General features: G+C 37.3%; 1 long non-coding RNA gene across 1 annotated transcript in view; it reads left to right on the top strand.

Moving 5' to 3' along the window:
• LOC101099787 overlaps positions 1–18,901 on the top strand; it is a 58,620-nt gene that overhangs the window by 750 nt on the left and 38,969 nt on the right. The window contains exon 2 of the long non-coding RNA XR_439730.4: positions 11,580–11,637. This is a non-coding gene — a long non-coding RNA (uncharacterized LOC101099787). The remainder of the gene's footprint in view (positions 1–11,579; positions 11,638–18,901) is intronic.

Below are 18,901 nucleotides of genomic sequence, written 5' to 3'. Positions count from 1 at the left end.
GTATTAGGTATTCTCTCTCCAGCTCAGACGTGGATATCTGCTTCGCTCTGGTTGTGGATAGCCGATTATTGAACATAAAAAAACATTTTTTTTTAATGTTTTTTTATTCTAGAGAGAAAGAGCGTGAGCGGGGGAGGGGCAGAGAGAGAGAGAGAGAGAGAGAGAGAGAGAGAGAGAGAGAGAGAGAGTGTGAGTCTGAAGCAGGCTCCAGGCTCTGAGCTGCCAGCAGAGTGGATCGCAGGGCCCCAACTCTCGAACCTGGAGATCATGACCTGAGCCCAAGTCAGACGCTTAACTAGCTGGGCCACCCAGGTGCCCCTGATTATTGAACATTTTTCTTGTCTTACAGACACCACAAGTTCATATGGACCTTAGGTGACTAATTCTTCTGCAAATCTTCCTTTTCTCTTTTAAAATAAACCGGGACAGTAATTTGTCCACGATTGCCAGAGTTACTAAAGCAACAAACCAAAGCATTTACCTGTATTTCTTCCTCGCTTTAGACCTCCATAGCTAGGAGCTTCCTGGCCAAATCTTGTTGATTCTACTTTTGTAATTTTTCACATTTTCATTTCTATTTAGTCTCAGGTTGTGGTTTCTTCCTTTGACTCTTGAAATTCTTTTCTTCGAGTCTAACATTCTCCCAAATCACCCTTACTTTATTATACTTTGTTTAAAATTTGTACTTAAAACAGACACATAGACCAATGGAATGGAATAAAGAACCCATAATTGGACCCTCAAATGTATGGCCAACTAATCTTTGACAAAGCAGGAAAGTGTATCCAAGAAAAAAGTCTTTTCAGCAAACGTTTCTAGAAGAACTGGACAGCAACATACAGAGGAATGAGTGGACCACTTTTTTACACCATACACAAAAATAAACTCAAAATTACGAAAGACCTAAATGTGAGACAGTAAACTATCAAAACCCTAGAGGAGAACGTAGGCAACAACCTCTTTGACCTCAGCCGCAGCAACTTTTTCCTGGACACATCTCTGAAGGCAAGGGAAATAAAAGCAAAAATGAACTATTGGGACCTCATCAAGATAAAAAACTTCTGCACAGCTAAGGAAACATTCAACAAAACTAAAAAGCAACCGATGGAATGGGAGAAGATATTTGCAAATGACGTATTGGATAAAGGGTTAGTATCCAAAGTCTGTAAAGAACTCACCAAACTCCACATCTGAAAAACAAATAATTCAGTGAAGAAATGGAAAAAAGCCATGAATAGAAGCTTTTCCAAAGAAGACATCCAGATAGCCAATAGACACATGAAAAGATGCTCAACATCGCTCATCATCAGGGAAATACAAATCAAAACCACATTGAAAACCACCTCACATCGGTCAGAGTGGCTAAAATTAACAAGTCAGGAAGCAACAGATATGGAGGTGAGGATGTCGAGAAACGGGAACCCTCTTGCACTGCTGGTGGGAATGCAAACTGGTACAGCTGCTCTGGAAAACAGTGTGGAGGGTCCTCAAAAAATTAAAAATAGAATTACCCTATGACCCAGCAATAAGCACTCCTGGGAATTTATCCAAAGGATATAGGAGTGCTGATTCATAAGGGCACATGTATCCCAATGTTTATAGCAGCACTATCAACAATAGCCAAATTATGGAAAGAGCCCAAATGTTCATCAACTGATGAATGGATAAAGATGTGGTTTGTATATACAATGGAATACTGCTTGGCAATGAGAAAGAATGAAATCTTGCCATTTGCAACAATGTGGATGGAACTGGAGAGTATTATGCAAAGTGAAATAAGCCAGTCAGAGAAAGACAGATATGTTTTCACTTATATGTAGAATTTGAGAAACTTAACAGAAGACCATGGCAGGAGGGAAGGGGAAAAATAGTTTCAAACAGAGAGGGAGGCAAACCATAAGAGACTTTTAAGTACAGAGAACAAACAGGGTTGATGGTGGGAGGGCAGTGGAGAAGGGAAAATAGGTGATGGGCATTGAGGAAGGCACTTGTTGGGATGAGCACTGGGTGTTGTAATTGAGTGATGAATCATGGGAATCTACTTCCAAAGCCAAGCACACACTGTATACACTGTATGTTAGCCAACTTGACAATAAATTATATTAAAAAAATAATAATTAAAATCCCGTGTTTGTTCCATGTTTCTCTCAGAGTCCACCTTCTGTATCCTGGCTTATAAGGCCCTTGCCTATTTCTTTGGTCTCAAATTTTAACCCCTTGTTCTACTTACATTTTCTCAACCAGTCATGCTACTTGGGCCTCCGTACCTTTGGTCACATTATTCTTGTGTCTCCATTGCCTTTTCCCCATACTGTCTGTTTACTCAGCTCAAGTGTCTTCATTTCTCTATCTTTCCTGATCCTGCTTTCTATAGGTTTGGTTATTCTTTTCTTTGGGCTCTCAATTTACTCTATAAGGTATTTCTCTTGGTTTCTGAAACTTTTTAGTATACTCGCAGGCAAAACTCTCTTATTAAAGTCATAAAAATTACATATACATGGAAGAGATATAGAAAAGAGGGAGGGAGAGAGAAACATTTTAACAAGTAATTTTGGTACATTTATTTGTATGTCTTTTGATACAGGGCCAAAGTCTGTGTGTGTGTGTGTCCTGGAGGTGGTGTGGGGTATACTGATTAGAATCCATGTCATGCTTACTCTCAATTCCAGTTTGGGGTCTTTAAAATGGTGCAGGAACGAAAAGACAGTGAAGAAATCTGAGTTCATGATCTGTGTCCCATTCCCCCCCGCCCCATTTTTTTATACTTTTCTTAGACCCATTTCAATACAAAATAGTTTTTGGTGACTTGTCTTCTTTTTTTCCCCCCATGTTTTCCAGAGTGTTGCTCTTAGTTTTTCTGGAGGGAAGAAACTGTTTACACTCATAGTTCATACCATTCCCTTGGTATTAATAGTGTCTTAGTTCATGCTGCTATAACAAAATACTATAGGTTGAGTGTCTTAAACAACAAACATTTATTTTTCACAGTTCTAAAGGCTGGAAGTCTGAGATCAGAGTGCCAGCATGGTCAGTTTCTTGGTGAAGGCCCTCTTCTTGGTTTGCAATGGGTGACTCTTCTCATTGTATCCTTATGTGGGGGAAAGAGAAAAGAGCTAGCTTTACCTTGATCTCCTTATAAAATCGCATCATGAGGGTTCTACTCTCATTACATAATTACCCTCAGTGGCCCCACCTCCAAATACCATCACGTTAGGTCTTCAACAAGTGAACTTTAGAGGGTCACAAACATTCAGTCCATACCCAATAGGTTTAGAAATAGATAATCAGGCGTATAATGTGTATCCAGGAACAAGTAAGAAAGTAACTTCGTTTTGCACTGAAGTACACGTGTGATACAAAAACCCATTTTTTTTTTCTTTTTAAAATTTAAATTTAGTTAATGTACGGTGTGATTTTGGTTTCAGGAGTAGAATTCAGTGATTCATCACTTACATACAACACCCAGTGCTCATCACAACAACTGCCCTCCTTAGTACCCATCACCCATCTAGCCCATCCCCCACCCACTTCCCTCCATCAACCCATGGTTGGTTCTGTATTGTTAAGAGTCTCACGTGGTTTGTTTCACTCTCTTCTCCCCCTGCCTTCCCATATGTTCATCTGTTTTGTTTCTTGAATTCCTCATATGGAATTTGTCTTTCTCTGACTCACTTATTTCATTTAGCATAATACATTCTAGCTACATCCACGTCACTGCAGATGGCAAGATTTCATATATTTTTAAGTTTATTTATTTTGAGAGCCCAACACAGGGCTCCATCTCACAAATCAGGAGATCATGACCTGAGCCAAAATCAAGAGTCGGACCCCTAACTGACTGAGCCACCCAGGTGCCCCAAGATTTCTTTTTGATGGCTGAGTTATATAGCATTGTGTGTATGTACACACACACACACACACACACACACACACACACACACCACACATCTTCTTTATCTATTCATCAGTCAATGGACATTTGGGCTCTCTCCATGGTTTGGCTATTGTTGATAATGCTGCTATAAACATTGGGGTGCATGTACCCCTTTAAATCTGTATTTTTGTATCCTTTGGGTAAATACCTAACCCAAACTATGCTACCTAACCCAAACTATGCTGCATCATAGGGTAGTTCTATTTTTAGTTTCTTGAGGAACCTCCATACTGTTCTCCAGAGTGATATACCAGTTTGCATTCCCAAAAAAATTCATTTTTGAGAGCAGGTTTAGAGGGGAAAATAGGAAATCGATTCTATGTAGTAAAATGCCCCAAAGAAATGGAGCATAGAATCTGGAATCAGACACGCCTAAGTTTATAGTTCCACTGGACCAGTTTCTGACCATGGGAAGCAGTAGCTAATATTTATTTATTTGTTTTTATGTGCCAGACACCACTAAAATCTTTCCATGTACTAATTATTTAATTTCCATAATTAGGTATTTGAATCCTTATTAAAATGGCCTACCAAGGATCTTTTTAGATTTAACTGAATGTTCAGACTCACAGGACTCTCATAGGCCACATGTGGCATTAGGTTCACTGAGAATGTTCAGCCTGCCATCAGAGAGGCTTCAGATGTTTTGTGGGAATAGTGCATGTGGTCAGTTACACGGCAGGTCACAAAGGTGCCTCAGAGCATTCTTCTTTGCCTTCCCAGAGAATGGCTCAAATGCAAGTAGAAGAGAACCTCATTAATAGAGTGTGGGAGCTTCCTGAAATCGAAGTCTTATACCCCTAAGAGCCATAGGCTTAAAGGTAGCTGTCTAGTAAATACTTCATCAGACATGGTTGTGTACTTACTCTTAAACTTAGGAGATATTCATTTATGTAATGCAATCGGCTATAATATAAATAAGGGATATAAGGAAGGTTTAGGTAAAATGCTATGGAACTTCAACAGAAGGAAAAGTTTTTAGCTGGGGAGACCAGGGAAAGCTTCACAGAGAAGAGTCTATTTACCATAGGCTTTGAAGAATGGATAGGATTTAGGAAGATTAAGAGAGGGCATTCCTGGCAAAAGGAATAGCATGAGTAAAGGAATAAAGAGAAAGATGTGTATAGAAAAGAGCAATTTCAGATTGGATGAAGATAGGTTCATTTCATTTTTCAGGAATTGTAAACAATGAAAAAATTTTGCAAATGCCTAAAGAACATGCTATTTTTCCATTTTAAGAAAAGTTTTGAACAGTGATTACATGCATAGTGGTCTGTTTACCAATTTGGGGAAAGTACTCATGAAGAAGACAAGATGTCCAAGGAATGTTCCATTCCAGCAAACAAATAATTGCATATACCCAGAAATTAATAAGAATAATAAGAGTGTTATAAAGAAAGAATTATAGGAGCAATGAGAAGACCCACTATCCTGTATTTGCAATTATCATGCTGTTTTTATTTTTTTACTCTTTCGTGGTAGTATCATCTGCCCTTTGGAATGATATTTTGAAGGATCCACTTTGGTTTTTTCCTGAAGCTGTTGGTGACGGTGCTTCCTGAATAAGATTCAGTTCATGTCAGCCCTTCAGTTTAATTTGTTTTTATCTTGCTAACAAAGGATCCAAAAGTATTTTATATACTTTTGTGTGAGATTAAAATAATGAGAGGATGTTTGCAGACTGATATATCCAATCTTCAGAGTGCAAAGCAGTCAGTCTTTCATCTTTTCCATGTCTAAAAACTTACCTTGCTTTCTCTAGCCACCTGCTTTTCACTACCAGAAACCTAGATCTTCAAAATTTATTCTGAAAACTGTTACAGGTAAAAAGAAAAAGATGTATTCCTGGACATTAATGAGTAGCCCAAATTGACTGCTATGAATAGTCTTGGACCTGAATATTACATTGATTATTCAAAAATTTTTTTGGCTTTTTCATTGGCAGAAGAAAAATGAATCTTGGATCACTAATAAAAAATAATTCAGTATACTAAAACTCTAACATTATGTAGGTTGAATGATCTTTGGCTAAATTATGGAGTATGACCATATGATCTTACCATTTTTTTAACAAAAATATAGACTATAATAGACATAGTTTTATCATATATATATATGTATATATTATTTTTTACTTTTTTGCAATGTTTTAATGAAGTTCTGCATGATTTTGTATTAAGAAGCCACTCTTTCCTCAAAGTCTTACTAGCATTATTTGAGTTTAATCTTGGATATACTTTATAGTCAGTGATGAAAGGCCTAAAGTAAGCACAAGTTATATAGTTGTTAGTGTTAATGACAGCATGAATAGAATAATTTGGAAATCTTAACTTTCCCATAATAATTATCACTACCTAATATTAAGTAGGCCTAGTATAAGCACCTGGATCCTCTCATCAAATAAGATTGTGTAAATGAAATCATTTTGAAGAGAACAAAGCACAGCTGTTGATACTTCTGGGGGTTTCTGCCCTACTTATTGACTCTTTACTTTCTGAGAACATGCCCCTCCCTATCATCCCATCCCATCCCATCCCATCCCATCCCATCCCATCCCATCCCATCCCATCCCATCCCATCCCATCCCATCCCATCCCATCCCATCCCATCCCATCCCATCCCATCCCATCCCATCCCATCCCATCCCATCCCATCCCATCCCATCCCATCCCATCCCATCCCATCCCATCCCATCCCATCCCATCCCATCCCATCCCATCCCATCCCATCCCATCCCATCCCATCCCATCCCATCCCATCCCATCCCATCCCATCCCATCCCATCCCATCCCATCCCATCCCATCCCATCCCATCCCATCCCATCCCATCCCATCCCATCCCATCCCATCCCATCCCATCCCATCCCATCCCATCCCATCCCATCCCATCCCATCCCATCCCATCCCATCCCATCCCATCCCATCCCATCCCATCCCATCCCATCCCATCCCATCCCATCCCATCCCATCCCATCCCATCCCATCCCATCCCATCCCATCCCATCCCATCCCATCCCATCCCATCCCATCCCATCCCATCCCATCCCATCCCATCCCATCCCATCCCATCCCATCCCATCCCATCCCATCCCATCCCATCCCATCCCATCCCATCCCATCCCATCCCATCCCATCCCATCCCATCCCATCCCATCCCATCCCATCCCATCCCATCCCATCCCATCCCATCCCATCCCATCCCATCCCATCCCATCCCATCCCATCCCATCCCATCCCATCCCATCCCATCCCATCCCATCCCATCCCATCCCATCCCATCCCATCCCATCCCATCCCATCCCATCCCATCCCATCCCATCCCATCCCATCCCATCCCATCCCATCCCATCCCATCCCATCCCATCCCAATCATGGAGTGGGCTTGCTGGTATTACACGACTCCTAAGTCTTAACTCATACTTTTGACTTCTTGATGCATACTTTATTTACACTAGGCCACTAAGATTGTTTTTGTGAGTAACTGAGACCAAACCCAGATAAAACTATATGCATAATTTGGGAGCAGGAGGTAGCTTTATTTGGTATATTGGTGGAGAAGCAGAGGTATATTGATGGAGAGGCAGATAGTTTTCTCAGAGAAAAACAAGGCAGATAAGTGACAAGGAGAGAGGATTTCTTAGTTCCTAACACCTGGATATTTCTGGTTCTGATGCTTTTTAATTCATACTACATATTTGTATTCTTATAATAAATTCTTCCTTTGGATTTAGGTGAAGTCAGTGTGGTTTCTTTAATTGTAGTCAAAGAATTTAGACCACTGGAGATGACGGCACTATTATTACCATTATCATTATTAGAAGGTTCAGGCTAGAATATCAGCCACTCTGCTCTGTACAGAAGTTAGCTGATATTTATGAATTGGTATTCATTTTACAAGCTGGTAAGTTATGTGTTTTATTTTGAATACTTTGTCTTTTTGATGGGTTTTCACTACAGAATGCCTCCCAAGATAACATGAGTAGAAATTTACATCCAACAATAGTAAGAAACATAAAATTTATACCTGGTGGAAGGGATAATAATGAGTTATACTGTACATAATATGTGCCCAATATTGTAAAATGATAGCAGAATAGAAAGTAAATTGTTCAGAAAATGTGTCTTTTTAGTAGCTGAAATTGTATGTCAAAGTGGATGGCATGTGGATCATTTTGCAGTAAGAAAATATATGGCTATTGATTAAAATAACTTGAGAGTTGTAGTTTACAAAATTATGATCCTGTGTTATTTGTACTTTTAACAAGACAGTGGCTTATGTTTTTGTGTTTAGACTGCTAGCAAATATATGGTTTCAGAAGAATAAAAAACTTGCTCATGTCCTATATTTTTAGCATTGCATTGTAGTTTAATGAAATCCATACCTTGTTGATATTGACAACAAAACGCATCGAAGAATAATCACAATCAGAATATTGTTAGCAAAGTACAGAATATTGTTAGCATAAGTAACATAGATAAAAGAGGTGAAAGAAGAGAATTATGTACTTAATTCTGAAACATCACCAGCAGGGAATTTATTTCACTCATTAAAGACCTATGATCAGATTTATTACCAGGTGTATTCAAGTACTATGACCAAGGCTATGAGAATAGATTGGCTGTGTTTGCAACTTGTTTGCAAAAGCCATTCAAGGAGTTAGGTTCACACATTTTCATTTTGACTCGAGAATGTAGCTTTGCATATTACCTAGAAAGATGCCATGCATAAGTGAAGGTCATGATTTTTAAAAAGTACTACATCTCCTTTCTCCTCATTTATAATAAGGCACATAGGCCAGCCTCTTCTACTCATAATTTTGAAAGCAAAGATGTGTATCCTTTGAAGTTTAGTGCCACAAATGTCGTGTTGCAGAGAAATCTACCTGGAACTTTTAAGCCCATGTCTACAAGGATCTATGAGATAATTTCACCAGATACCCTCAAGTATCATCTGACACCAGGATTTTTCTTAGGAGTTTTATTAAATTTCAATGTTTTATAATCCCTGCAACTTTCTATACCTCAGTATGTTTACTCTAGTAGCTTACCAGCTGCAATTCTGGTTATTTGGAAGGATAAAGGAAATTAAATCAAAGAAACAAAAAGACTGATGCAAAGAATTCTACTCAAATACCCAAACGAACATGGTTAAAGTATTTCTGGAAAAATGCTGATAATTTATGTTTATTTTTAGATATTCCAACCAGGAAAAAAATGTTGTGAAATTAATTCTATAGGGGAAAAAGCTCTTTTCTTTTTCATCGTCTCAGTAAATGTTAATGTGTTAAAATCAATGTCATTGCTGTGAATAGGTAGATTTTTAGGTATGAATTGAACATTGTGGATACTCTTTTTCTGCAAAAAGACCTTCTCCAGTATCTGACTGCAAGGCTTGAAATCCCCATCAGTAAAATTCCCATTTGTGGTAAGCACTTTGGTCCTCTTTTAGAACTCCAATATTCCTGGAAGTGAAAGAAGTGATAAACACATATGTTTTATCATACTGCTTTCTTTCCTGATATGGAAATATCTTGGGCATCCTGAGAACTTAGTGAAATTGGTGAGGAGAAGGAAAAAATGCGAGGCAGATTAAATGGACATTTATTGAGCACTTACATTCTCTAGCAATGTCCAAATATTTCTATGATGATGAAAATGTTCTGTATTTATGCTGTTCAGTATAGTAGACACCAGCTGCATGTGACTATTGATTACTTGGAATATGGCTAGTGTGAATGAAGAACTGAATTTTAAGTTTTATTTAATTGTAATTACTTTAGGGGCACCTGGATGGCTCAGTTGGTTAAGCATCCGATTTCGGCTCAGGTCATGATCTCACGGTTGGTGGATTTGAGTCCTGCATCCGGCCCTGTGCTGACAGCTCAGAGCCTGGACTCTGCTTTGGATTTTGTCTCCCTCTCTCTTTACCTCTCCCCCACCCATGCTCTGTTTGTCTGTCTGTCTCTCTCAAGAATAAATAAACATCAAAAAATGTAATTGTAATTAATTTAGATTTGATTTAAATAGTCACATAGAGTTAATGACTACTGTATTGGATGCTACATTTCTACACACTGTGTTAAACATTATACATTTTTATTTAATCTTCACAACCACTTCATGAAGTAGGCAATATTTGCTGTCTTGGATAAAATCTGGGAACCGAAGTTCAGATAAATAGTTTTTTTTTTTTTTTTTTTTTTTTTTTTTTTTTTTTTTGTCTCTCCTATATGTATGAGTGGTACAGTGGGATTTGGGCCCAGGTCTGAAGCTGCCTCTCTGAAGACAAAGTTTCTCACAAGTTGTGTTGCCAAGTCTTAGCCATGTTCAGAGGCTACCTTTCCACCAGCTGCTGTGGAGGAAGTTAAGGCTTAGAAATAATGAAATTAAAAAATATATACAATATTTCATCTTATTTGAAAGTAAAATTTACCCTCGAACAACATAGGTATGAATTGCATGGGTCCGCTTATACATGGATATTTTAAAGTACAGTACTGTAAATGTATTTTTATTATTTTTTCAATAGCCTTTTCTCCAGCTTATTGTAGGAATACAGTATAAAATACATATAACATACAAAATATGTGCTAATAGAATGTTTATGTTATCAGTAAGGCTTCCAGTCAACAGTAGGCTATTAGTAGTTAAGTATTGGAGTCAAAATTTATATGTGTATTTTCAACTGTGTGAGGGGTCAGTGCCTCTAACCCTCACATTGTTTAATTGTATAATAATTTCTGTAGTGAAGGGCACCATGTAATTTGAGAGATTCTTTTTTTAAGGTCTGAAAAAAGTTTTATTTTGAGGGCTGTTGCCCTTGGGCTTTGATTAAATAATCAGATTAATTAGTCTGCCTCAAAAGAAACCTTTATCTTACTGCTGGGTATCCTACTCTTGAAGCCTGACTACTGAAAATGGTCAGTTAGGCCACTGAGGTCTCCGCCTTGTGACAGTCAGCTGTTATTATATAAATTTACTAGTCTTCAGTAATCTGAGCTAGGGGACTGAATAAAAGAAATCTATTGCATATATGATTTCATCTCTCTTGGTAGTAATAAAAATGCAGAGAAAATCACCAACTTATGAATGGCTGTTGAAGTGATTTCCTGTCTTTTTAGACATTTTTACTAAGTTAATTATTTTCTTGTCTTTTTAGACATTTTTAATAAGTTAATGGGAGCAACAAATTGCTCTGTTTCTGTGCCACCTAGGACAGACCAAATAGGTGGCTCTTTGAACTCAGAAACCATTCAGCTTCAAAATGGAAGGCCAGAAGATTATTTTTATGGGAAGTAAAACTTTTTTTTGCAATAGTAAGAGGGGTTTTTCAGTGTTATACTGATCCTAACTCTTCCACTCTCAGTTATATGTTATAATTACACTGTGGTTAATGAATGGTCATTTCTTGCAGTTCTGGATTCCCCTCTTTAATCCTGATTCTAGCTTTAATGCCCTCAGTTGGACAGTCTCACCTTCCATTTAGTTCCCTTGTAATTTTAATTTGCAGTATTTTTTTAGTCAAATAGCTTAACATATATTTGCTTTAGTAAAGTTTCAGCTCTGGAAGATTATATTTCATGTTTTAGAATTTATCTGTGAGCTCAGTTTAGAAGAACATTGAATATAATTTGCTTTTTTACAGAGCCTGGAAATTGTAGAGTTGAGGACACAGGAACAGTGTCTCACTGAAGATGAAATATGTGAGTTTTCTCATCATTTTTTAGCAAACTAATTACAATTCCCCCCTACATGTTTTTTGTTTGTTTGTGTGTTTGTGTGTTTGTTTGTTTTTACTTGGTAAATTAAACAGGAGGTTCAGTTTGTGTTTTCCAGACCCCAGATTTTGTAGGTGTTTGTTGCTACAAGTTTTGTCTTACTGAAGTCTGGCAGTATCTCCTGAGGTGAGACAACCAATTTTACTTTTGCTCTGGCACTGAATCCAGCCATCTGCTTTAGGTCTGACTTTCAAACACAAAGGGAAAACACAAAGTATAGCCAACTTGGTGGTGACAGCTGGTGGGAGAAAAGAATCGTTGTGTTTGACAGTGTCCTTTGGAAACAGTCTGGGAGTTGAGTCAAACACAATATATTATCTTAAATATAGATGCCTGCAGGTTAGTTGGAGTTTTAATTTCTGATTCACCCACCTTATTTCCACTTCTTGGAGGAAACCCTTTCCTGTCACACATTGTCATCCACATGTTCTTGGACAAGGGCACTATGTAGACCAACAATGATGTACATATTCCACTAAACAGAGTGCCTTGCACTACCTTGTGGACCTGCTCTTTGTTTCAACTTATGTGTATTTTTAAACTAGAAATGATCATGGACAGAATTTATATGTTCTAGGGCAAATGGTCATCTTAGAGGTAGTATTATAATACTTTAATTTTTCACCATTAAAAAATTCTGTAGTAGTTAATAATATCTAAGCAAGGGAAAATTTATTTTAGGCGAATAAATTTATATTTGAACAGTTAGAATTTTATTTCAAACCATCTGGAGTAAATAATATTCTATGTACAACTAATTGGTTGTTCCAATTTTTTGGTTTTATTTTTCAGTAAGCAAGTAAAGGTATGGCAGATCTTTGGACATAGTTAACTACCAGAAGCTGCCTTATATGTAAAGAAACACCATATTACGATTGGGATGAGATAGGTGTAGAGATAAAAGAGTGACATCAACTTTAAAAGACAGGGTCATTTCTTGCTTCCTCTTTTGGAGAGTGTCTGGAATTAATGGTAATTTGGTTTTCAGCTTTGTAGTTGCAAAATTAATTTTGTCTTTCCCCAAAAGTCAATATAAAGAACCCATTTTCTGCCAAAAGCCAAACAGGAGCATGGGATCAATGAAAGAGGTGGTTAAAAACCTACTTCATTTTCTTCCCTTGGAGAGACTTAAAATGCTTCTTCACTAAACATGAAACCAAGTTATCTATTATTCACGACAAAGCTTTTTTGGAACAGAGTACAGCATAAATTATTTATTTTGCATTATGAAATAAAGTTAAAAGAGAAATGAGGAAGGAAGGCGCTTTAGAGTAAATGAGAATCGGAGACATACTGAAGGAGATAAGGATATTCTCTCTCTGTCTGTCTTTCTCTCTCTCTCTCTCTCAGAGATTGATTTAGAGGAAGAGGGAAAGAAAGAAAATGTCTGGGTTATTTCTAAGTATGAGCTTATGTCCCTGGTAATGGTTTGTCCTATTGTTAACCTGAGACTATTATCACTGTTAACTAAAGTCTCTTAAAATTTCCCATTGGAATTCTTGATTTTATTTGTCATTCAACAATTGAGTATATATTGAGGATTTACTCTTGCCAGGAACTGTGATGGAGTATGGGGAATAATTATAATATTTGGTGAGCAAATACCATATGCCAGATGCTAGACAAAGCCTTTTATGTATGTTTTGTTTAATCTTTTTTTTTTTTTAATTTTTTTTTCAACGTTTATTTATTTTTGGGACAGAGAGAGACAGAGCATGAACGGGGGAGGGGCAGAGAGAGAGGGAGACACAGAATCGGAAACAGGCTCCAGGCTCTGAGCCATCGGCCCAGAGCCTGACGCGGGGCTCGAACTCACGGACCGCGAGATCGTGACCTGGCTGAAGTCGGACGCTTAACCAACTGCGCCACCCAGGCGCCCCTGTTTTGTTTAATCTTTACAACAATCTTGTGAGGTAGAAGTTACTGCTACTTCTCACTATGTATTACATGTAGAGAAAATGAGATGTGGAGAAGTTAAAGATAAATAATTTTTTTTAAAGTGTCATGATTTGTGATGTTTTGTGATTTCTGTTGTATAAATATACATCCAAGCTTGGATGATTTTAAGCTTTCAACAGTTTAGTAACTGGCTTGCAAAATTTCTGTGTATTAAACTGTTCATGAGAGCAGGTGTGAGCTGGCTTCAGTACCCCACTGAAAGGGATTGTCTACTTGTTCTAAAAATATTTAAAGTCCAATAGGGAAGATAAAACTATGTAATACAACTAGAAAATAAGAGGAACCAGATAAGTGGAATGGAAATTTAGAGCAGAGATACATGTTCACTTAGCTATTTTCTTGTAATTTTAATTTGCAGTTATAGAAGGCTGTATTAGGGGACTTTTAACTCTGCTTTGAGGAATGGGTAAGATTTGATGATGTGGAATCAGGGACAGCACAGCTGTGGGGATTTGGAAAAGCACGAGCAAACCACTGTTCAGTGTTCAGTGTTCACAAGCTTCCCATTAAAATGTGCTTTTGGCTCCGAAGTAGCAATACCCTAATAGTCCACAAGGTGGTGGGATAACTCTATCCTTTGCTCATTTTAAATGCAAATGACAAACTACCCATTTTACATAACTGGACAAGAAGTTTTTCTCTGTTGAAAATAAGGAAAGAGTTAAAAAATTCTTATGGGAATCATGATGAGGAATTTCAGAGAAATGCTTTCTTTTGCTGTGTAGTTAACATATAGTGTGATACTGTTTTCAGGAGTAGAATTTAGTGCTTCATCACTTAACATATAATATCCAGTGCTCATCACAACAAGTGCTGTCTTTAATACCTAATCCCCACCCTTCCCTCCATCAGCCCTCAGTTTTTTCTCTATCTTTAAGAGCATTTTATTATTTGCTTCTTTCTCTGTTTTTCCTTCCATATGTTTTTCTGTTTCTTAAATTCCACATATGAATGAAATCATATGGTATTTGTCTTTCTCTGATTGACTTACTTTGCTTAGTATAATACACTCTAGTGCTGTCCATGTTGTTGCAAATGGCAAGATTTCATTCTTTTTAATGGCTGAGTAATACTCCATTGGAGATATATACCACATCTTTATCCATTCATCAGCTGATAGACATTTGGACTCTTTCCATACCTTGGCTATTGTTAATGATGCTGCTATAAATATCAGGGTGCATGTGTCCTTTAAACTCTGCATTTTTGTATCCTTTGTGTAAATACCTAGTAGTGCCATTGCTGGGTCATAAGATAGGTCTATTTTTAACTTTTAAGAAACCTCCATACTGTTTTCCACAGTGACGTACCAGTTTGTATTCCCACCAACTGTGCAAGAGGGTTCCCCTTTCCCTGCATTCTTGCCAAATCTGTTGTTTTCTCTGACGTTAATTTTAGCCATTCTGACAGGTGTGAGGTGGTATCTCATTGTGGTTTTGATTTGTATGTCCCTGATGATGAGTGATGTTGAACATCTTTTCATCTGTCAGTTGGCCATATGGATGTCTTCTTTGGAAAAGTGTCTATTCGTGTCTTCTGCTCATTTCTAACAATCTAAGAGAATTTCATGTTGAAGATATAACTTGAGGAGGTATGGAATAAATTTGACAAAGATATAAAGTACTGTCCAGAGGTACTAACCTTGGGAATGCATTTTGTCTGAGGTTAAGAATTGCTGACATCTAAGTTTCACTGTGATTAAAAACCCCAGTCTAACATAATTTAAATTCAGCCACCAGATTTGAATGGCTAAAGTGTGCCAGTCATTATGCCACGTGTTTTTACCTGTTATGTTTTGTATCTGAATCTCATTGTGTCTAGATTTGCTAATAGTTGCAAAAATGCAACTTAACCAATTACAGTATAAGTTTTAAAATGTGTGTGTGTGTGTTTTTTTTATCAAGAACACAGTTTATTTGATGCTAGAGTTACTTGTAACTTGTAGCATTTTTTATTTGGTTATTTAATACACATTTATTGAGTACCTGCTGTGTGTCATCTATTGTGCTAGGTGCTATTTTAAATGGTCATTTAGTTCACTGAATGCTCCAGCTGGAAACTTTACAACTAGACATTTTATCCCACATGGATGATAGCTCCAAAGGAGATGGGTTTAAATTAAGAAAGATGGTAGGTCCATTCTACAGTAGCAGAAACAGTAGTGGATTGGGTGATGGAGGGCTAATGTGAAGGGTGGTGCTTCTGCAGAAATGTTCCAGAACGGAAGTGGTGTGATTAAAACACAGACTTGCTTGAAAGCAAGGAATTATGGCCTGTCTCAGGTTCCTTTCAGTCTTATTGCAAGTTTCTAAATGTTGGAACAGTAATGTGAGAACATGCCCCCAACACACAATCTGTGAGTGACCAGTTTCTCACAGAGCATTTCCACAGCCTTTATAGGATAGGCCTGAAGATTTAACTAGGAAGGAAATGTGGGACATGGGAACTGGCAAGTGATTTTTAAGCACTAAGAGGGGAAGGGGATGTGTAGATTCCTGCCCCCATCCCCAAGTGACCCTGTCTCAGCCTTCAGCTATTCTGTCGCCTTCACTTGGAGTTTCTCAGGATTTCTTTCTGTCATTAGCCCTCTCCCTATCTCTACCCTCAACCCTCCAGTTGTTTTTAATCTAGTTCAGTTCTGGTTTGATGGAGATAAGGTGAAAATAGCCCTCACTCTAATTGTAATGCCATTACATCCCACCAGGAGAAAATTATGCTATGTACTGTAGCAGAAAAAGCTGGATAGCAATGAAGAGTGAGATAGAGTTGATAGAACAGTAACACTCTGTGGGCCTGTGATTCTTCTTGATTGTCATAGATAAACAATAAATAAGAAAGGAGCAAAATAAAGGGAAGTTTGCAGTTTTGAAACCTTCTTTGGTAGGTGGAAATTAAATTTTATTTAGAGATAGAGGGCTGCATAACTTGTAGTTTCTGAGTGAGGTGTTTATATTGTAATTCTAAACTAGGTTAGAGGGGCTAACTAAATGTTAACCCTACAAGATGGAGACCAATCATAGTAATTCTCTCAGACTCCTTCCACATAGTCAAAAGCTTTAGAATATTTATTTTTTAAGTGGAAATTGTGCAAAACAATAATTTCTGCTTTTTTATTCTTTGCCTAAAGCTGATGATATTTTTGTGCTTTGCCAAGGGGGAAATTCTGTCCATGCATACATAGTGTTTCTACTTGTCAGTACTATTTGTGTGCTGCTCACACATATTCACTGAGATTGGGGATCTGGAATTATGCATCAATAATGAAGCAATTAAGAACTTGGTTTATATCATTGTATATTCCTCACCTTCCCTAGGTGTTTTCTGGTGCAGTAGTTCTAAATGGTCATAGGCCTGTATCGAAGATAGTAGGTTCCTGAACTCTCCAGGGTCATTATTTTACTTTTACATGGAATCATCTTTAAATTTTTCATACCACTGTTGAATTGGGAAAGGGATCTCAGAAGATGAGGAGAAAAGAAAGCATGTGTATCAGAGCAAGCAGCATGAATTTTCCAAATCCATGAGCTGTCAAAAATCTTCTCAAACATCCTGTTTCCCTGTGCTGGAAGATTTGCTAATTTACTTTAAACTTTGCTTAGTTGTTAATAATGGAATTTTCTAACCACAGACAATTGGCTAATGCAGAACTAACCATGGCGACAAAGAAAAGCACTTCAAGCTTTAAATCCATTGTTCCCAAAATGCACTGAAGTGCCTTGGGGCACTGAAGGCAACTCACAGAGGTACTGCAGGATATTTTAAATGTTCAAGGGAAACACAGTGATACACAAATTACTGCTCTGGGATGGTTCATAGTTTCAACGTTAGATTATCCTTATCCTACATTCCTTTTGATTAGGTAGTATCTTCAGGAACCTGGGTTTTTGGTGACTACTCTTTTATAAAGCAGGTACCGTTGCCAATCATTGTGTGGCAGGAAATGAGAGTGACAGTTTTCTAACTGATTCTAAGGCTTGAGAAGTTGTGCAGTGATCAGTAGACATATGCATCCCATTAGTAAGTAAATGTGGTTAAAATTAAAATATTCTTTTTTTCAATTTGTGTTAATTGTCCTTCTAAATAGCAATTGAGTGGTTGGGATATAAAGAGTTATTAAGTTGTTTGTACCTAACAGAACTCTTATGTATTTCTTCTGGACTACAGATGTCATGAAAAAATTAAGTCATGACATTAAAGGTAACATTAAAGGTTACCGTGAACCAAAAAGTTTAGCTACCAGTAGTTTTAGTTTAGTTTAGTGTGGTTTGTTTTTGAAAGAGAGAGAGAGAGCACACTTGCGTGTGCACAGGCTCATGGAGGAGGGACATAGAAAGAGAGAGAATCCCAAGCAGGCTCCATGCTGTCAGTGTAGAGCCCAACATGGGGCTTGATCTTACCTACCATGAGATCATGATGGAATCAAGAGTTGGATGCTTAACTGACTAATTCACCATGTGCCCCTGGCAACCAATAGTTTAAATTCTTTTTAAAAACTTGTTTGGGTGGCCTTTTTTTTTCTTTTGAAAAGCTCTTGTATTTTTTCCCCATTATTTTATCTAAATGTACAAATGTAATCATCTACCTATTTTAAAATGTATTTTATTCTATTTCTGCTAGCTTTCCTCTTCCTTCTTCTACCTTTTCATTTCCTTCCCAGGTAGCTCATTAGCAACCTAATAAATATCTTTTTATATTTGTCAAGGATATGCTTTTATAAGACATGTATGCATATTAACTTATTTAAACATGCAAGGATGGGAGGGCTCACTTTTATGAAAGTTTTATGAAAACGAGGGCATGATAGTTACAAAAGGCAGATGACATCCAAGTATTACTATGAAATAATTTTAACTTTCCACACTCCCTGTAATGGTCTCAGAGATCCCAGGGGCCCCTGGGCCACACTTTGAGAACATTTGCAGTAGATAAGTTTTTACAATAAGTGAAAATCTAAATTTGGATTGTAGTGATATACAATAGCAGTGTTCTTTTTTTTCAAGTTATGTGTAAATATTTCACATATAAAAATGCTTGATGATTTTTATTGTGCATAGTGTTATAAATGCATGTTAAGTATTATGTGATGAGAGATCTTAATATTTTTTATTTGCTTTATTGATACTGATTAAATACCTTTTGACCTTATAATTATTTTAAATGCTTTAGTGTGTGAAATTTATATGCAGTATCCCTTAATTAATTGCATTTTCTCTTTTGGAACTTGAGTGTT

This window comes from Felis catus, chromosome A2, assembly GCF_018350175.1.
Source record: "Felis catus isolate Fca126 chromosome A2, F.catus_Fca126_mat1.0, whole genome shotgun sequence".
Classification (NCBI taxonomy): Eukaryota; Metazoa; Chordata; class Mammalia; order Carnivora; family Felidae; genus Felis; species Felis catus.
Note: the sequence above shows the minus strand (reverse complement) of the source record. Positions and strands in the feature narration are given on the sequence as shown.